General features: G+C 32.3%; 1 protein-coding gene and 1 non-coding gene across 3 annotated transcripts in view; both read right to left on the bottom strand.

The window, feature by feature from the left end:
* Nucleotides 1–22,896, bottom strand: part of PACRG (parkin coregulated) — a 569,883-nt gene that overhangs the window by 510,444 nt on the left and 36,543 nt on the right. The gene's annotated exons all lie outside the window — the stretch shown is intronic.
* On the bottom strand, nucleotides 14,566–14,680 carry LOC141490360 (U5 spliceosomal RNA). Its single transcript, XR_012469188.1, has one exon. It is a non-coding gene; the product is annotated as a U5 spliceosomal RNA (small nuclear RNA).

Here is a 22,896-nt window from a genome sequence, read left to right as displayed (position 1 = left end):
ACTTTATTTCTAGGGATTTGATCTCAAAAGTGTTTATAATTTTCAGAAGCAATATAACCAATCTTCTACCTTCTCTTTAATTTTGGAATAGAAAATTTTATGAAGTCCTTTTCAAATATACATATTAAAGAAAGGCAGTTATAATTCCTCCAAACTGCATATCATAATTTGGGGCATAGACATTCTTCAGATCCTTGGTATTGATGAATCAGGTTGAACTCTTTTGAGTAGTTAAAGAACTTTCAAAAAACAATATATTTCAAGCCAGGGTTTGATCCAACTAGCATCAAGAGTCAAATAAGATTGAAAAACAAGTGAACAAAAATTTTCTATTAATATTTCAATTGAATATTTCCCATGACTTTTTAAAATGTTGTACATATGGGATTTTTTCCACAACTTTGTTATCTTCCTCTCCTAATTGTCTTTTTAATTGCGTCTACAAAGTTCTCAAAAATTAATGTGATAAAATAGTAACAGTGAAGAGTAAAACCAGAAATCTTGGCAAGAGGCCACTATAAAGTATAGACTTTTTAAAAAATCATAAATAGAATGATACCCTTTTGATGCATTTGCTCTATTTTAGGGAATAAGTCCTCAGGATATTAAATATAATGTTAATACTTAGAAGATAATATATATATTTTATAATAAGTGATATGTCTTTAAATTGGGATGAAAAGTGAACATAATGGAAAATACTTTCTGAAATAATAGCACAGAAGCAAGTACAGAACCTGACACCCTTTTTAATGTTGCTCCATCTACTTATGAGCCTTAATTCGATTTGGGGCTTAGGAAAGAGCTACGTGAAAGGGGAAAGCCAAAGATATATTCCTGCCAAGCCTGGATGTTTAGGAGATGTGATCACTCTGAGGTCTTGAGTTGACTAGAGAAATATGCAAGGTTAAGGAAAGACCTGTAAAAGACAATGACTAGAAGGAAGGAAATCTCCCCTAGAATTGTAGAGACACCAAAACACACACACACACACACACACACACACACACACACACACACGCACACGCACACGCACACGCACACAGACAAACAAAAACGGTTTCAAGTTTTTATTTGGAGAGAGGAAGTATCAAAGGAGACTTCATTTTCCAAGTAAGAGTTGTGGTTCCATGGAATATATTCCATTCCCAGAAGAAGATGGAGGAAGTACAAGACCATGTGGCATCCAGTGTCCAAGAACAATAGGGGAATAAGTTCAAAGGGAGTATATGTTGTCATTATGTAGATTAATTAATGATTATAAAAGTATGGACTATATTTGGATTCATAACTGGGGGAAATAGCATCTACATTGACACTACATTGCTAGCCTCATGAATTGAGATCCCAAGGGATGACTCTCATCCAAAAAAGCTACCTCAAAATAAATAAACAAAACTGATCTACTTTTTAAGGACAGAAAGGAGTAAAAGGTTTGATCTAAAATTGTGTAAATGGTAGAAGGGGACAGAGGAAAGAAAACGTTTCTTTTGCCCCACCTTCCAAACTGTATCCTATAAAAGCTACAACGAGAAGAAATAAAACATTTTCAGAGCCTATGGATTGAAAACTAAATTTCAGAATACATCTAAGGAGAGACAGCAAAGTAATTCCTATTTAGTAATAGATGCCATAAATAAATGCTACACAGGTTAAGAAAATGAAAAATAATTTGAGAAGAGAGGGATTTTGAATTTCAAGCCTATCTAGGTGGGGAAAGAAGAGAAAAAGATTTTTTAAAACGAACAAAAATATAAACTGAACATTTTTAGATTAAGACAAGAAAATGGGAGGGAAAAACCCTTGGGGACACACATATGCACACATATATATTAGCAGTTCTTAACTGTGGGATCAAGAACTTTTTTTCCTAGAAAATTTTAATAGCTATTTCAATTTAATCAGTTCCCTTTTTATCATAGATCAATAGAAAATATTTATTAAACAGCTACTATATGCTAAGAACTGGGGATAGCAAAAAGACAGTTTCTGCCCTCAAGGAGCTTTCAGTCTAGTGGGAGAAGACAATGTGCAAAAGGAAAGTAAAAAGGAGAGGGGTGTACCAGAGAGTACCTGGTGCAGAGCATGATGTTCATGCAGAGCAGAGCAACTAAAGGAAAATGAATGGTTATCTAAAGCCCTCTATCAAAGAAGGTTCTAGGAGGATTGTTCTACTGCCCAGCCCTTCAGTTAAATGGAAAAAGGGAACTGAGGGAAGTGAGAAGTATCAAGCTGAGTCAATCTGTATGAAGATAAGATTTCAAGTGACAAGATGTTCAATGAAATTGAAAATTAATTACTTTGATTTTAGTATTTAGAAACATTATTTTGAACCTAACTGCCTAAGTAGATCATGGCACTAAATAATTTATACTGCCAATCTAAAACCAAAAACTCATCATTTATAGAGGTAAAATTGCAAATTTTTGCAATACTTTTTATAGTTACAAGGATAAGGCAAGGAACCTACTGTCTAACATCTTTCGCATAGTTCTAGAAATGACAGCAAGAGGGAGAAAATTAAATTATAAATATAAGATGAGGAGGAAAAGTTATCTTCTTGTAGGTAAAATTAGTGAAGAATCAGTCAATAGCTTTTGTAATATGACAGGATATAAAAATAAATCAATAAAAGTCATTATCATTTCTGCATATACTAACAAAAAACAGAAGGAAATGAAGTGAAATTGCAAAATAACTAGAAAGTTAACCTAAGACAAATTCAGAACACATATAATAATATTCTTTGCAGAAATAAAATATGACAAATAATCAGGAGATATTCATTGTGTATGACTACAATGCATTATAATGCAAGATGTCCCAAAAGTATAATGGAAATGATTATATGACCCAAATTAATTTGTAGATTTAATGCTATACTGATCATATTAATAAAAGATTATAGAAAAATACACCACAAAACTCACAGAATTTATTTGTAGATATGAAAGGTCCAGAATAGAAAATAGTAAATTATGAATCAATACTCCTATTAAACTCCTTTAAGAACTATTAGGTGTTTGTTATAAGGGAGAAAATTAGATCAAGAGAAAAGAGGAGAGATATAAAAGCAATCAAAAATAGTAGTCCAGGGTTTACTGAGGAAAAGATGCTATTATAGTGCTTATCAAAATTTTTAAATCAAAATCATTACAGTTCATATTCATATTCAAATAGTAACAGTGAAGAGTAAAACCAGAAAGCTTGTCAAGAGACCACAATAAAGTATAGATTTTTAAAAAAACACTTTTGATGCATTTGCTCTATTTTAGGGAATAAGTCCTCAGAATATTAAATATAATGTTAATACTTAGAAGATAATAAATATATATATTTTATAATAAGTGCTATGTCTTTAAATTGGGATGAAAAGTGAACTATAAAACTAACTGTTTGAATGTGAACTGAACTTATATGTAAATGCTTTCTTGCAAATTTATTAATATACTACCATATTAATACATATATTATAAAAAAGAAAATTTTAAAAATTAAAAGATGGGATTAAAGATTAAACAATTTGACAATGCATCAAAATTATTTTTCCTTTTTTAAAATTATTAATAGTGTCAGTACTATTTTTTCATAAGAGTGAAATGATTGTTTTTGGTGAAGTTGTGAACTGATCTGACCATTCTGGGAGACAGTTTGGAATCATGCTCAAAGGACTATAAAACTGTGCATACCCTTTGATCCAGCAGTACTATTACTAGGTCTGTGTCCCAAAGAGATTTTTTTTAAAAGCAAAGAACTAATTTGTACAAAAAACATTTATAGCAGCTCTTTTTGAGGTGGCTCAGAAGTGGAAATAGAGGGGATGGCCATAAGATGGGGAAAACTCGACAAGTTGTGGTACATAATTGCATTAGAATATTTTTTTCTATAAGAAATGATGAGCCAGATTCTGGAAAAAAATTGCAAAGACATGAACTGATGCAAAGTGAAGTGCACAGAACCGAGAGAACATTTTATTATCAGCAATGCTGTACTATGAACAACTGTGAATGACTTAACTATTCTGAGCAACGCAATTTTCCAAGACAATCTCAAAAAGTCTTGATGAAAAATACTATCCATCTCCAGAGAGAACCAAAAATGTTTGCATACCTATTATTTCCTCCCCTTCCCTTCCCTTTCCCCTTCCCTTTCCCCTTCCCCCCTTTCCATTCCCCTTTACTTTTCTTTACTTTCCTTCTTTCTTTTCCTTCCTCCCTCTCATCTTGCTTGCCTTCCTTCCTCCTTCCCTTCCTTCCCTCTTTTCCCTTCCTTCTCTCCTTTCCTTCATTCCTTCCTTCCATCCCTGTCCCTTCCTTCCTTCCATTTTTGTTCCAGTTTTCTTGCACAAAGTGACTAATACAAAAATGTTTTCCATAAGTACACATGTATAAGCATTAACAGATTGCTTATCATCTCAGGAAAGGGAGAGTGGAGGGAAGGAAGAATAGAATCTGGAATTCAACACTTAAAAAAAACAAATGTTAAAATGTTCCAAAATGTTTTGGGATGTAATTGGGGGAAATAAAATATTATTTGAAAAACTAATGGGATTAATTACTTTTTTTACTTCAAAATTTTATAATGTAATCATTTGAAGATGTGGTTATTAGTTCAGTTTATTTTGATATTCAGTTTTTAATAATTGTCATGATTGAAAAAGGTATTTCACAAAGTTATACAGATCCAAATAGAATAAGTATATAATTGGTTATGCTTTCTAAATCATGATGCTCATTTTTTCCAATGTCATCCACTAAGAATGCAAAGATTTTTGTTATAATTCAGCTGGTAAATTTATATTTCCCCTCATAATAGTAAAAGTAACAAACTCATCAGAAGGTACTATGTTTCTATATTTTAACAGATATGTTCAAAGTCCATTTTTTGTAGGGGGGGTTGGAAGATTTTTAAACAAGTCAGAAAATTATATATGTATAAGGGTTGTTTTATACAATCTATAAACTAAAAAGAAGAACATAATTATCTAGGAGGAGATGGATAATACCATAATTAATTAGAGATTTCAATGAGGATTGAGAAAAAACGATGTCCAACTTGACAATGAACAAATTCCAACTCATTTTTAAGAAAGCAGTTCCAACTAAATAAGGAACCAAGAATAAGGATCCTGAGAATCAGAATGGCCAGAAGGATACTGATAGATTCTCTGTCCCTATAAAGGGGATATATGAAAGGGAAATTTTAAGTTTTGGGGTAAAGAAAATGTAATACCATATCAGAAACTGGGTGGTATAATACATAGAGTACTGCACTTGGTGTCAAGAAGAATTGAGTTCAAATCATACCTCACTTACTAGTTGTATATCTGAGCAAGACACTCTGGGTATCAGTTTATTCTTGGGTTTGGGGGAGTTTTGGTTTTGGTTTTTTCAAGGCAATGGGGTTAAGGGACCTGCCCAAGGTCACACAGCTAGGTAATAAGTGTCTGGGGCTAGATTTGAATTTAGGTCCTCCTGACTCCATGGCCAGTGCTCTATCCACTGTATCACCAAGCTGCCCCAAAGACCTGTTTCTTTATCTATAAAAGAGAATAATAATAGCACCTATCTTTCCATTGCAAAGATCAAATATATGTAAAGAGCCTTTTCAAAGTACTAGATAAATCCTACTCATTATTATTATTAGTGCTGCTGCTGTTGTTCAATGCAGATTATAATCTATTGTATAATTTTTTTATCCTTTGTTACTTTATTCATTCTTTCTCACTTTAAAATGAAAATTTGAAGTTGGGCTTATAAACTCACTATTTAAGGGTGGGGGTGCATACAGTTTTCTCCTGATTTCCCACCTGACAGCACTACTTTGAGAATTCTCTGACTTCTCCACCATGCCCAAGGAAGCTAGCTCATCATTGGGAAAATCTTATCAGCCTTCCATAATTCCTGATGGTCAAAGGATACGAACAAGCGGTTTTCAGATGAAGAAGTAAAAGTTATTTATTTCTTTATTAGTTATGTGAAAAAAGGTTCCAAATCATTGATTAGAGAGACATGAAAACTAAAACAACTATGAGGTAGTACTTCCTAACTCTCAGATGGGCTAAGATGACAAAAGAAGGAAAATGATCAATGTTGGCAGGGATGTGGGAAATCTTGAACACTAATGCATTTTTGGTGGAGTTGTGAAGTGATTCAGCCATTCTGGAAATCTGTAAGAAACTATGCCCAAACTATGCAATAAAGCTGGACATACCCTTTGATCTAGCAATAACAACTACTAGATCTACCTCCCAAAGTATCATAAAAATGGGAAAAATCCACATCCAGAGAAAAAACAATAGAACCTAAATGCAGTTCAAAGCAAACCATGTGTAATTTTCAAAAACTTCTTTCATGTTTTTCTTTTTTTCTTATGTTTTTTGCCTTAGTTCTAATCCCTCTTTCACAACAGGACTACTATGGAAATATGTTAAACATGATTGTGCATGTACAACTTTTACCAGAGTGTTTACTGCCATGGGAAGGGAGGAGGGAAGAGAGAGTGGGAGAAAAATGTGGAACTCATGAACTTGCAAAAGAATCAGTGTTGAAAACTACTTTTGCATGTAGTTGGAAAATACAATTTCAATAAAATATTTTTTGTCCTTGTTTATATTTTTTTAAACAAGGTGCTCTGTCCACTGTGCCACCTAGCTGCCCCAGTACGATATTTTTTAAAAGATTTCATCAGCCTTAGTATTCATATCCATTGCTATTTTCTCAATCTCTGACTGCAGGAAATGGGTGGGATTCCTCAAGAACTCCAAAACTACAATTAAGGAGAGGTTTAAGGACAATTATCTTTTTTATCACCTAGCTATCTATACTATTTGGGGACTTCTCTGACTTTTCCCAAGTCTAGAGAAAGTTCTGCAATATCACATGGGGATCCCATATGGAGGAATTACAAGAAATCATGGTCAAAATTTACACAGGATGTGAAGGCATGGATGAGTTGCTATTGGCCACGCTGGAGGAATTAACCACATCAGTGAGACTGCAAACCCAGTCAAGTAACCTAGCTCATAGTGTTGTTCTGAGGATCAAATGTGATAACATCTACAGTGATATGGAAACTGAAGTGTTACCTAAATGTTACACCAACATATTGGTATCATTAAAGTTCTAAATTTATTTGGTTTCAAAATAGCTAAGTAGAATGTCACACTTTAACTTCATTCCATTTCAGTAACTGGTTTGTAGACTTCATTTTTCTAGGATCTGTGACCCTGATACTTGTGGAGTTCTTGCTTCACTAAAATAGAAACCATCTACAACTTAGAAAGTTCCCAAGAGTGAAAAATTCATTATCATATAGTAATCCTGATTATGGATTCTATTCAACCTGGTTAGATTCTTATTAGGATAACTGGTAGACTCATCACTAAGATCCATATTAAAAGACTCTATAGTTTGGAAGGACTTGTCAGAGCTTGGGCTCTGCTGGCATAGCCTGTAGGGTTACTTCCAAGTTAAGATGAGACATCAGACTAGAATTTTAAGGGTAGCTTCATTTTAGAATTATGCAAATAAATTATATTTGTCATAAAAATAATGTTTGTGTAAGAAATGAATTACTTAGTAAAATAATTTAAGTAATTTTCTTATACAAATATATATTCTTTCACTTTTCAAGTTCTATCATTTATAATACTTCTTCATTGTTTAATAAGAAGAATACATGGGACAAATAACTTGGTGAGACAGACAGATTCTATTAAAATAACTTCCAAAAACCTTTCTTTAAATGTCTAACCCAATGTTAAGATCTACCAATACTTGATAAATATGTTATAAAGATGATTATAATGGCATTTCTCAAAGTTCTATCATTCTGAAAATTACTCTGGATTATTAAAAATTACTCCACTCACCTCTCCAGTGGACAAAACAGAGGAAAAATCCCACTTCAATATTTTTAGAGTTCTAACAAATCACTGTTGACTGTCCATAACATAGATCTCAGCACATATTATAGGATCAGATAGTTACTTCTATCACTAAAGACCTTTTTTATTCTTCTCTTGGGTTTGCAAAAATTAGGTGTCTCATTATATCCACATTGAAATAACATTCAATTAAATAGCTGTGTGTGTGTGTGTGTGTGTGTGTGTGTGTGTGTGTGTGTGTGTGTGTGAGAGAGAGAGAGAGAGAGAGAGAGAAGAGCACAAAGAGACAGAGATAGGGAGAGGTAGAGATGGAAGCAGAAGAGAGGCAGAGTTAGAGAGAGACAATGTGATATTTGAAGTTGATGTAAAACTAATAGCAGTACCCTAAGGGAGGTGTTGAATAAAAAACGGGTATTGTAGTTAATCATATCACAGAAGGGAGTCAGATGGTTCTAACAAAAGAAGGTATATATCTGTAAGACCTCATACTAGTTAGTTATAAGCCTCTAGATAAATTAGTGCTTTGGAATCATATTTTTTAAGAAACACAGTAGGATACTATCAATCAAACAGAGGGTATTAATCTAGGAAATTTGCTGACACAAGGAAACATAAAACGCTTGTTATTAAAGAGCTCCAATATTTTGTAGCTTCTCAAACAGGTAATAAAACCACAAGTACAGAGTACATCACCAGCCCTAATAAAAGTGGTAGTTCTTTTCAGTCTGGCAGGACCAGAAATAAAACACAGATGAGCTATTCATAAATGACTAGCCTAATATCAATCACTTCCTCTCTATCATGCAAAATCTAAGGCCAATCCTCATGTATTTTTCTTCCCAATATACATTATTTCTCAGAGCAAAAATACTAGACACAACCTAATCAATTTCCCCCAAAAAATACCTTTGCATGTTTGTTGTGATTTCTCTTTATCAAATATAAAGCTTCAGAAATACTTTTCATTCATTAATTGTTTTAGAAAAGAGGTAGAAGATAAGTATAGGAACACTTACAACTATAATATAACTCTGTATAGTAGAAACTTTAGGATAATAAATAATCCAATATGTGAAAATCTATATCTAGGGAAAGATGTTTCAAGATGCTTTACCTTTAGAAATATATATGTTCATTGGGAAAAGATATAGGAGAATTCTGTTCTTTCTATGAGGAGGGTCAAAACTAAAATTTGTGTAAGCACAATCATCTATATGATTGAGGAAAAGGAACTACATAAGTAAGACTATTATATTTTATATGTGGTTTATTACATATATAATATTACATAATAACAACAGGACAGGGATAGTAACAGTACCTTATGATTTTATTGCTAAAGAAACTTCCTGGACAAAGCAGATTGATATCTTCTTGGCAATTTATAATCCTAGGGAGATGCCTAGAGGATTCAGATTCCAGTAACTTGCCCATGGCCAAACAGTTATTATATATCAGAGAAAAGATTTGAACCTAGGTTTTCCTTGCACTTCTTGATACTTTCTGGCACTGAATCACATAATCCTGTCAATATATCACATGTGGTGGTGGTGATGATGATGATGATGACTACAACAACAGGGCTAGGGGGGTGATGAAGACACAATCTCATAATTCTACAAATTACCAAACACTTTTCAAATGACAACCCTGTGAAGTAGATATGATGTCTCATTTTACAGATGAGGTAATAGGGTTGTATATTTATTAGGTTGCATATCAAGAACTTGAACTCAGGTCTTTCTGACTTTAAGTCCAGTGTTCTTTCCATTACACTATGATACCTCACAACAAAGTACTCAAATACTAAGGTGAGTTAACATAGTCAGAGAACTTATTAGTAAGGGGTGATAAACCTCTTTGAACTTGGTTCATTCAGCTGGTCCTTGAAAAATTGACCACTCCTAATGAAACCCCACCTCCAAGTTTCTTCTAAAATCTTTTCTGTTCAGGAGACTGCAAGCTAAGAAATGTTAATCAAATTAATATTTTAATGGGGAAAATTCATTTTTTTACAGAGTGGGTGTGAGATTTTAGAACAGTGTGAGCATGACAGTTTTTTAACATTGATAAGCTTGTAATCACTAGAGCTGTTAACTCTTGATTCCTCCTCAAGGAAAATTACCTTGTATCATTATTGCTAGCATTATTTAGCTCTTATTAGGTGCTAGGAATTGTGCTAAATGCTCTATAATTATTTCATTTGATCCTCACAATAACCTTGGAAGGTAGGTGCTAATATTTTATAGTTGAAGAGATTGAGGCAAACAGAGGTTAAGTGACTAGTCTGAGGTTGCAAGTTTCAGGCCCAGTGCTCTATCTACAACACCTATACATATACATATACATATACATATACATATACATATACATATACATATACATATACATATACACATACACATACACATACACATACACATACACATACACATACACATACACATACACATATACATATCTTCCTATATATTAGAATGTACAGACTTTGAGGGTAAAAAGTATTTGGTATTTTTTGGTCTTTGGACAGAATATAGCACAATGCTTTGCCTATTGTAATCACTTAATAAATGTTTTTTGAGCTAAATCAAAACAAGCTTTTGAGAAAGTACACTTTTTTAAATGATTCTAAGTTTCTATTAAAGCTTTTCTTGTAAATCAAATTTCTTCTACTGATAATTCAGAAGATCCAAAATTGTAGGGGAATAAAAAATATATAATAAATATAAGCATTTTGAAGCATATTACCATGAAAGTTATACCATGAAAATATGGTAAAACTAATATAATTGGAAAGATGTGTTATAGGAGAAAGAGCCAGGCCAGTCATGTGATGAGAATAAGAGGGAATAAGACATTACAGCATCTAAGTTGGTACCCTGAGATTCAATCAATTCAATTCAATAAGCATTTATCAAAGTGCCAATGATATTTTAGGGAATGGACAAACACTCTCAGTACATAGATTGAAACTTCGATGAAGGTTTTGTTGCAGGACATGGAAGAGAACCTCACAAGTTAAGAAACTGGTGAACCAGACATTTAATATGGACCTAGCTGTGTGACCTTGGACAAGTCACTTAATCCCATTGCCTTGCCAAAAAAAAAGAAAAAGAAAAGAAACCAATGATGTTCAATCTTGAAGGACTAGCCTACCACAAATAAATGAGATCACAGATTCTCAAAAAATAGATTTTCTTCCTTAATAACCAATGCTTAAATTTCCTTAACTCTACCCCTACAGCTACTAAATTTTGTCTTTTCTATACATTTTGTTTTCATCCCTATTCTCACTGAAACCATCCTGTTGAACATTCTCTTATAAATGTTAAGGGGTGTTCTGTCATTCATTGTCATTGTGGATTCACATTATCATGTATTGGAAAACAAATAGTTTTTTCCTCCTCAGAGATTCCAGTTCCCTCTGCTTCACAGAGAGCACTTACGTTTGATATCAAGTTTTGATAATCCTTAAATCTCCCTTTCTCTTTTACATTTTTCTATTCTCTAACCTGACACAGCTCAGGACTCTTCCTCTGTTTCTTCATAATCATCTTTGAGATTGCATTTTGGTCATAGATATCAATTCCTTATCCAAAGCAAAAACAAATAAACAACATAATTCATCCATCCAGGCTATTGCAAAATTCTCCCTTCTTTCCATATTTTTGGACAGTAAAAATAACCTTAATCTTTTGTCACTTTTCCTGGTCTCTCTAATGATAAACTCTCCAAGCCCAAAGGGGCTGTGTATCTAAATGTATCTTCAATATATATCTAAAGTGGTCTATTCCTTCATTTCATGCCATAATAAAGCTGATAATTTTGGTCCTAAAACAATTATCAATTAAAAATGTAAAATTTAATAGAATGGGGAAAGAAATTAATGTTCACAAAATACCCTTAAAATAATAACATATACTCCTATAGGAAAACAATGTCAGTGATTTGGGTAATTTATTCACAATGCCTTAATTATATAAAATACAGCAATTTCACATGTAAATACATTATATATGGATGTTAAAATGTCAAGAAATCATTTTCTGTGAATTTTATAAATGAGAGTCCATATAAATAATTCAAATTATGATTAAGTGAAATAATTACAATCAGCATTTTAACAAGCAAGAGTTAGTGCATATCTTAGTTCCAGAGTATTTAGGATACTAAAATAGAAAGCACTTAACTTATTTTATTTGTGATGTCACAAGACTATTACACATGATAAAGAAATATCATTCTTTCAAGAGTAGAGTCATATGTACACAATGCTAACCAAGAAAAACTCAGAAGTTCAGATACAAGATAGACTTCCATGTTTAAGTTAATACTAACACCTATTTAAACAAAATCTGCTGATGAATATTTTGTCAATGTTTGCTCAATCTTCTAAGCATTCCTTTGAAGGAGACAAAATTATCATCTTGAAAAAGAGGGGTGAGATTAAAAGTTATTTTTCCACAGTGATTATTCACGTCTTACTTATTATTACATTACTGACCTGGAATCCCATGTGGTCAGTAGTGATTTGGTTTTATATTCTGACTAAATATAGGGTCAATAGGGCATTGGTTCTTTCAGTTTGAAGAACACCAAAATTGGTTTGGGCAAAACAAGTGACACAAATCAAATGGACCTATTTAGCATACATTGTTAAATACAATTTCTTAAGAATAAATATTTTTAAAAATAGATTCAAAAGAGTTTATATGAATTAATATATTTCTCCAAAAATTTAACAAAGTTACATTAATTTTGTTCATGGTATCATCTTTGCTGGTGCATTGAAAAGTAGTGATCAAATACACTCTCAAAAAAAGTCCCACGTTGTCTCATCAGGGAAAAAAATATTGGGATGAATGGCACCTTTGATAAATTGTGATGCTACATATTCTTGTTGTCTCTTCATTGTTTTCATTATTTCTCTCAATTTCCTTAACAATAAGGATTTTGGTATTTATGGGTAGGGATGATAGATAGAACAACTTCAATTACAAGTGACTAGAAAGATAGATTGAATATGTCCACTGACTAGCTACCTAATATAAGGAAATTTTTTTTAGCAATTCATAAAATGTATAACCCAACATTTACATTCACTTCATTTTTCAAACAAGCATAATAAAACTTTCTAACAATGAAATTGAATCTCATTAAAGAATTTTCAACATGTAATAACCATTCATAAAAATCATTAAAGAAAACACAGTCTGTTCAACTATTTTATCATTTCCATCAAAAAGTTGCTAAAAGTCAACCTCGTATTTTACAGATTAATTTGAGTATAATTTCATGTTGTACATTTAAGTTATAGGAAAGTTATTACTCACCTACTACTTAGTAAAATACTTCATATGACATGAAGTCATACAGGAAATGGTCCCGGGTAACTTAAATCTATCTGAATACAAAATAATATTTGATCTATCCTAAAACTATATTTTCAAGTTTCAAGTGATGCTGCTGGCTATATTTGGTATTTTAGAATTTGAATGAGTCTTTAAAAAGTCCACATTCACTTCAATTACTTCTTTCAACCTTAATTTGTCCAGCCTGAAGAATTTTAATCTTTAGTTTATTTCCATACAACAGATCCTTAAACTTCTTGATTCTAGAATCATTTGATATTATTTCTTTTCCAAGCACATTTTTAATCCCAAAGTTTTAAAGCTAGAAGGTAACAAAGAGGTGAAGAAATGGAAGAAATAGGATTAAGCTATTCTGTCAAGGTGTATATAAAAGAAAAGAAAGAACAGGTAGCTAGAAGTGGAAACAGGGTTGAGGGAAGAAAATAGGAATATCTTTGAAGACAAGTGGGGAAAAAGTTGCTAAGTCTCTTTTATATCTTGGAAAAGAGACAATAGAACATGTAGTCATAGAAATGAAGGAACAGCAAGGCCATGAATCATGAGAGAAGGAAATAAAACCAATCTTCTGCTATTGTAGCAAGTTTATTAAGGAGTGGAGAAAGATGGTGGGGGAGAGAAGGAGAGGGGTGTACACTGCTATAATTCCCATTTGATGGTTAAGGAAACTAAACAGATTTTCCAAGGAATATCCAGCTAGGAAGAAATTGAAGATGAATCTGAACTCAATTGTTCCCAACTCTCAACTCAGTGATCTCTCCACCTAGCTATCTCTGCTAAGTTTAATTACCTAGCTGTCTTAAGTAAAAGATCATACAAGCATAGATCATGACAGGAGAGCAACTGTCCTAAAAATATGTCTGATGAGCAGGGTACACTTCTTGATTCATAGGTGAATTGAATTTAAGTGAGGCAGAGTTGCACACAAGGAATCTGGAAAACAATATAAAACTAAAATAATACCAATGAAAAGAACACTAAAATGATACCAAACTCCAGGTAACTACAAAGATCAAACTTGGTTCTGGAGAAGAAAAAGCATTTTTTTTGCAATAAGTGGCTTGCCCAAGGCCACACAGCTAGGTAATTATTAAGTGTTTGAAACTGGATTTGAACCAAGGTACTCCTGCCTCCAAGGCCGGTGCTTTATCCACTACGCCACCTAGCCGCCCCTAGAAAAATCATTTTTAAAGACACTACATGCCAAACAGTGAGTTAAGTGTTCAGTATACAATGAAAAGTAAAAATAATCTGTATTCTCAAGGAACTTATTTTCTAAGGCAGGAAGTAACATGTGAAGTGAATAATAGGTAATTTCAACAAGACCTCAAAAAATTGGGCAAAAACTCTTGGCTGTTCTTCTCCATGGAAATCTTTAATAAAAGGCAAAAGATTGATTTAATCTGAAGAAAAACCAAAATAAGGAAGCAATAGAGATGAACAAACATTTCAAGAGACAAATTACTAACAATAGCCAACTTCATAAAAATTGTTCCAAAGTTCTTGTAATAAGATAAATACACACTACAACAACTCTGACTTTTCTCTTTTTACCTGGAAAATTGGCAAAGATAACAAAGGATGACAACAGTCAATTTTGTAGGGGTTACATAAAGATAGGTCTGTTGTTAGAGCTATAAATTGGTATAGCTATATGTTTTAGTGAAAATACAACTAACTCTGAACTCAGAAGACCTAGAGAGAGAGAAACAGAGATTAGAGGGAGAGAAAAAGACAGACAAAGACAACAAACACAAATACTGGGGGGGAGGGTAGTTTTGTTTTTATCTCTAGCCCTTAAAGATAGGAAATATGACTTTCACAAGGATTACTGGGAAAATCTGCTACAATGTGTGTGAATTTGAGTAGGTCTGTTGCATTTGGATTTGATGTGTATGTATTAAAACTGAAAGATTAAAAAAAACAACTATAAATGTCTTTGATCTAACCAGAGATAACTGTGAGTTAATATAAAAATTAACTTGCATAGTTAAGAACAAATTTCAAAGCTTCTGTTCAAAAATGTCCTGCAACTATGTATGATATATGGATGTAATATATATTATATATACCATAGAAAATCATATTGGGAAAGGAACTACAATTTCAGCATTTCTTGCTATAATTTCCTACTATATGATTTGCTGTAGTATATTTTTATATATAAGGTGAATATAATCAGTAGGACTTTTTAACTATTTTTCCTGTATTGAAAAGTATGAATGTAGACAAATTTGGGGGTTAATATGCAATGAAAATATGTCTATATTGGTATAAATGTATCCAGTGTATGCCTGATACCTAACACCTATCTGTCATGAAATGAAGAAAAAGAACATTTTAGAAGAAGGATATTAAGAGGTGATTTTTGAGCTCTTTTTAAAATTTAATTTCTACATTTTCTATAATAAAAGGCTGATAAAAGCACTAGTAGCAAATTGAATAAGCCATGAAAGATGCTACACTCAAATTAGAGAAATCATGCTCTAGTAAAGATCTAAATATCGTCAGTATTTAATTATTGACGATTAATTTATCTTCAGTAATAATATAATAGCATTATTCTTTATTACAAATAATGTTAAGGAATGGCATGATTCCCACTTAATTGGAAGTCATTTTTAATAGTTTAATAGTTCTAAGAATAATAAGACACATGACTAGAATGTAAGCTAAAAGAACATTTTTTTTAATTTTTAATTTTGTTATTTATTTAAGGCAATGGGGTTAAGTGTCTTGCTCAAGTTCACACAGCTAGGCATTTATTGAGTGTCTGAAGTAGGATTTGAACTCAGGTATTCCTGACTCCAGGGCCGGTGCTCTATCCACTGCACCACCTACCTACCCCAGTAATTTTTTTTTTTTAAGAGAGATTTCTTGCTACTTATCTCTGACTCCTCATACTTGCCTGTTTTTGAGTCCCATCAAAAAAGATCCCCCCCCTCAACTTCAAAAAAGTTGTCTCTAAAGTCAAGCACACAGTCAGTTTATAAGTATCCCATCAAGAAGTGGCAATACCAAAAGGCAATAAAAGCTTATTAATGTAAAAAAATGCAAACAAACTTAAAAGACAATGAAGAAGCAATGCAATTCTTTTTGCACTTCAGACAGTAAATTCATGGGAATAGTTCTTCCATGCAAGTCAATGCAATATAAAAAAGCAAGGGGCCTAAAAAGAAAAGAAAAATGATCATAGACTGCTTTACTCTGAACAACCTGTGATATCAAGGACAACATGAAAAAAACCTGCATATTTTGACATATTTCCAATATAACTACATAAAATGTCTTTGAAGTAGATGCTTAATTGTCATTCACACTATTCTTGACCAAGTTAATATCTCTGGAATATAATATTTCTAAAATAATTTTGACAATAAGCTCTAGTGACATCATCCATAATCTCCTTTGTGATGACTTTTAAACTTCAAGATTAGAGAAGACAGTTCTCACTTTTCATTTCAAGTCAAAATCTACATGAAGCCTCAAACACGGTTTTAGAATTTATATTTAGTTTTATTCTGAGAAGTTCAGCAAGCCCACATGTTCCAGCCTATCAACTGTATGTACATGCTGAGTTATATTTGTGTAACATTTGTGCACATGACAAGAGTACTGTGGATACAGCCCCCCTTTTGGAGAAAGTTGGGTAGCCTGCCTCCCAGAGAGGTGTGAGCACTTGTAATAGTTTGGAGGGATGGAGGGATATTGAAGCATCCAGAAACATTGTGTAACTGGATCTGACTGCCTAACAATGTGATATACAAGAAGCTCTTGGAATGATTTTGGAAATTTTCCAAAGAAAATTCACCAGTCTTTTTTTGGTGGATGTCTAGAGTTGTTGTGAGGATAAAAAAGAAGTGCTACGTTAAAATAGTTGATAAAACTATATAGCAAAATTTTAAAAACAAAAGATCTAAACTGGAGAACTTATTTACCATTCGTAACTGACTTTTTTCAGGTGGTAAAATTAACAATATTATATAAATTATTTCACAGATTAAGTACCATAACAAACTACTAAAGGAATATTTTTGGAGAAAAAATAACAATTCATTGAAGAAATAAAAGGTCAAGAATAAGTAATAAGTGGGGCTTGATACAAATGGACTCCAAATTGTACTAGAAAACGATAATTATCAAAACTATAAAATGTTGAAATAAAAAAAGAAGTGATTAGTGGAATAGGTAAAATAAGTAAGATACATAAACTAATGCACACAGTGACATTAGGTTAAATAAATCCAGGAAATAAACTAACAGGGATGGAATTTCTTATTTGACTGGGACCCAAAGCTGAAAAACAGTTTATACCTTATATCCTTTAGATTAAATTTTAAATGTCTAATGAACCTAAATGTAAAAAAAGTTATACTTTTGAAATAAAACAAAAACAACTTCAATCAGTATGGGATTAGTTACATGATTTCCTTCATAATTATAAATGGGGAAAAAATCTTTCCTTAGACGATCAGAAAAGACAAAAGAGATAATCAATATAACTATGTGTCACTTATAGTCCTAGGCAATATAGATAAAAATGCTATAAAGAGAGAAATATTTCCTGACCTCAAAGAGTTTCTGGTGAGGGAGACAGATATGTATATAAGTATATACAAACTAGTTTAAATAAAAAATAATTTTATTGGGGAAATATTAACCAGTGGGGGAATAATGAAGTCTTATACAGGAAGTAGTGTTTAAGCTAAGCTGTGAAGAAAACTGTTTTCTAAGACAGGGAAGTCAGGAAAAAAAAGAAATTCTAGACATGCTTAGGATAGCTTCTTACGAAAGTATGGAGACATAAAAAGAAAGAAATTAAGAAAAGGATAAAAATAATAGGGCAGAGTCATTCTGAGCTTAGAAGAATTTAGCAAGTTAAGATTGAAAGAATTAAATTCAAATGGAGGGAGAGCAACACTTTCATGTAGTTCATGTCAGTGAGTTTGCAACTGGTAGGCATATATATATATATATATATATATATATATATATATATATATAATAAATGGAGTAATACAAAATAAATATATACATCCCATCTCCTCATTGGTAGAGATCAGTGTCCTAAGTTTGAAGGAGGGGAGGTCAGAGTTGCAAGTGTGGGAGGAAAAAAAAAAGAATGGGAGACAAGGAAGAACCAGAGGTTTCTGTCTCTGAGAGTTTCTGGCCTCCAGAATCAAGAGAAAAGACACAGGGGGATTCCCACCCCTCAGGACTTTATAAAGAAACTAACATAAGGAATTTCGACTGTGTCCTTATTTTCAGAATGCTTCACTAGAGAACACTGAATAATTTTCATTTCTTTGGATGAGATTCTGGATCCTCCCCCCGCCCACCGGAACTGATGGGGTAATATATATTGTCATTATTTTCTCATAGGTATGGTTTCTCCAATTTCTATTTTGTTCCCCACCTAGGACAAGTGAATTCATTCCTTTGCTATTTTCAACATGTGTTCATTGAGGAGTAGCAAGTAGCTGTGAACGGTTTTGTGAACATTAGAGGACAAGCTATGATGAGCAGAGGGCAGCCTGATAACATCACCAGAGGATATTGGTGAAAACTACTGAAACATCAGTGTTGTAGCTCTACCCATGCAGGGGCATATGCCTAGGATTCTGCTTCCCAGGTGTGAGCCCAAGTTACACCAATTGCTTTTGTAAGTTGCCCTGGACAACCATGTTCTCTTCATGTGCCCCCTCCAGGTGTGCTCCCTAGTCATGCATGTTATTTGTGGGCCTCCTCTATGGGAGTTCCCTGTATACATACCCTCCATATTTTAATGGGGTCATGTATATTCTCTGGGTGGGTCCACTCACCACCAATAGGTGCTTGGTGATCTGTGGAAGAATGTTATCTGGTGTTCATGAGGAAAGGGAAAACTGCTTTATTTGTGATGCTGGTTGATAAAACATTCTTTGAAATGTGACTCCCTAGCTATGATTTTGAATGATATTGACCCCCAAAATTCCTTTAATATACTATATAACTTTCTAGAAATGCCTACAACTCAGTAAACCACTTGAAATGTAATGTAATACAATGTAATACAAGCAAAGAAATCATTTCCAAATTTAGGCACTAACTATGCAATAAGAATAAAAATGTAAATTCCTAATGTGATTATTTCCAAACAGTAATAACTCAAAATGTTAGGAGGTGTCATCATTTTTAATGAAAGGTTTAAGTTTAGTCAGGTGTCCATGCGAGATAATATTTATTAGCAGGGGCATGCCACCTGTTAATAAATAGATCTATGGCTTTCTCCCATTAATGCTCCAGACCCCAGACAAGAGGACAACTCTCCTTAAATTGGGGTATTGGAAAGTACAGAGCAAAATAATAAAATGATAGAGAATCTATTTTAAATTTTTATAGAAAAACACAATCTGATATTAACATGATCTAAATTACATCTATCAATTCCTATTTAGTAGATACTTTGAAAACAGAAAATGTTTGCACTACTCTCTAGGATTTTATTATTAAAAAAGGTATGTGCTCTTTTTTATATTAAGTGAGACATGCTATCTTCATACTGGTCCATAGCAGCAAAATTATTCCATGGATATGGGTCAATATAAAGAAACCTAAATTACCAAGTAGTTTATTTGACCGGACTTATTTTACAGAGAGATAGGCAGTATAGTACACAGAAGTTCTTAGGGAATTACAAAGACATGATTTCAAGATCTCTCTATGCTTGTAGTCACAAGTTATAATATTCTGCCTACAATATTCTGGACAATTTCCTCCAATAATAAGGTAAAGGATGAGTTGCTTATCAGCAAAAAGAATTTCCATATCAGAGATTCCTCTACACTGGTAAAAATCAAATATGGATCACAAAACCCAAGCAAAACAAAAAACCAATCTAATTTTAAAAAAAGAATTCTTGCTTTACAAAAATGTTACATCCATTTAAATAACTGATGTGTTTGCATAGAATGGATAGTTTCTGGGAAAAACAATTTAGGAATGGTAAATAGAACAAATTTCAGATTCATTGAGACAAAAACAGAAATTGATATAACAGTAATTTCATTGGATAACACCATTTAAAGTTGGGGAAGACTTTAGAACTGAATTAGTCCAATGTACCAACTCCTCCAATGAAATTACTGTGGCCCAGAAAAGTTCAATGATGTTTCCAAGGTCACATGAACAGTGGTCAGAATTTGAATCCAGGTCTCCTAATGCCAAATCAAGGACACTGTAACAATTGCCTGAAGAAAATATGAACTAATAAATATTATTCATTTACATAAAGCTAATTTATGGACAAGTTTGAAGGAGTATAACTATTACATGAAGTGAAATAGATTGTATTCTTACAATACCATCAGCCTCAGAGTAAAAGTTAAAAATATTTTTAAAAAGTATTATATAAGCCATAAAAATCAAGATTGTATTAATCACATGACTAATTTATATATAGAACAAACTTTAAAATATTAATTTTTAAGGAAAGAAAAGGGAATATCTACACCTCAAAATTATGAAGCTTGACTATATTTTAAAAGTAGTAATATTCAAAAAAGGTTATGACTTTCTCATATGAAATAGTCCTTGACTTTAATAATTCTTAAGCACTTTCTTTTATCATTTTGCTGATGTATGTTCTATTTTAAAATCAGAAGGATAATGGATGTGCTTCTTAAACTGTAAATTGGGTTTTATATCAGAGACCTGTCAGCACTACGATGGGGTGACCTGACAGTGGTCTTGCATTTGCAGTCCTCCTTCATGTCTGCTTCTCAAGGTGATAGGGTCAGTCTCAAAGAAAGTGCAGGAGATTGCTTGATCCCTCAGGAAACATCTTAGAGCCATAATAACATTTACGGCAAGCTATAATCATTTTATGTTCTCCTTAACAGCTTAAAAGCAGAGCTATACTTTGCTGTCACATGTATTTGTATTAATCAAGGGCATTTAAGGTTTGAATGGATATTGTAAATTATATAATCTAAATTCTTTCAATTTGTATGTGACAAGTCCTAAAATTGAATAAAGTGGAGGACTTGCTACTATCACTAATTATTCCCATTAAAAAAGGACCAAATTCTAGTTTTGTGACTATTTTGGGTTATAATGCTTCCTAAATGTTGCTTTAAAAAAAGGAGGGGGGAACCCCATTCAGTTGTGAAAACACAAATAAAATACTCAAAAAAACATGGTAAAGGAGAATAAATACTTTTAGTCAAAACATAGAGGATACCTCTGAACTAAACACAAAAAGGTAATTATAATTATAAATTTCACAAATTTAAAGATGAAGTTAAATTTCTCAAGACAAAAGGAAAAATGAATTTGATTATTAAATTGTATATTCAATGTTATATATGTAAATTGTTATAAAATCTGTTATGTTTAGCATACATTAGAATACTAAGGAGAATCCTCTCACATGATGCATTAACAATATTAATGGGGAATGTACATGATATCAAAGACCACAGAAAATTTGGCAATTGGAAACTTATGGAGATAAAACTATGACTTTCAAAAAAGCCATTTTAAAACATCCTATTTTCTTACTATTAATTTCACCACAAGTAAAATGAAAATTTAGAGGAACTCCTCAAAACCCCAATTTTTTAAAAATTTTATGCCTAATCTATTATAACTACTTGGTAAGATATATGACATAAGATAATTCACAAATATTTATGCAATGGCAAAAGTGATCTTTATTTTCAGGGAAGTCTATTGTCAGTCTAAATTGCTTATAGTCACAAAATAGAACCACATTTTTTATCGACAAAACTCAAAGAAAATAAATTTATATAAGTTAAATGAATGAATGAATCAATAATCACTTACATGTCAAGCACTGCATTAAAATGAGAAAATGAATATATAAAAGCTATAGAAGACTCAGAGATACTAGAAATTATGAGACAAGAAATTTCCTTAAGGAGTAAATAATACATAAAACAGATAAAGAATTCCAATCAAAAGATTATTAGAAAAATAACCCAGTGGATTCCTCCCTAGAAATATAATATTCCAAAACATATTCAGAAAATAACATATTTATTTTTATTATAAATATTATTATTATAAATATTATTGTCTGTAATTATCTTTCTCTTTATACACAATCTGAGAAAATGGAAAGAACACTGAATAAATTTGAATTCTAACTCCATAGCTTAGCAATTGTGTGTACAAAGCAGTCCACCACAACCAGCCTCATTTTCTTCAGCTTTAAAATGGGTAGATAAATACTTAGGGGAACTCTTAGCATAGTGCAGTGCTGTCAAACTGAAATAGAAACAGATCCCTGGAGAGCAGACACCAACTTAGAAAAATCATAAATTGATGTTATCTATATTGTTTTGTATTATTTTCATTTTGTTAAACATTTCTCAGTTACATTTAAATCTGGTCCTGCCTTAGTTCCAAGGTCTATAAGACTTGCATTCAAGTCCTTTCCTCTGAACTATGTGACTTTAGCAGTGTGACACTGGGCAAGTCTCTTAACCCTTAAAGGAACTCTCTCTAAGACTCCAAGTTACTAGACAATTGCTGATTCACTAGGGATTCTCTATAACAAAAAAAAATAAGAAATTTACCCTCTATATAATCTGTCTGACCAAAAACTTTGAAAATTGTTGTATTATGTGATAGATT

The sequence above is a fragment of the Macrotis lagotis genome, chromosome 5, assembly GCF_037893015.1.
Source record: "Macrotis lagotis isolate mMagLag1 chromosome 5, bilby.v1.9.chrom.fasta, whole genome shotgun sequence".
Taxonomy (NCBI): Eukaryota; Metazoa; Chordata; class Mammalia; order Peramelemorphia; family Peramelidae; genus Macrotis; species Macrotis lagotis.
Note: the sequence above shows the minus strand (reverse complement) of the source record. Positions and strands in the feature narration are given on the sequence as shown.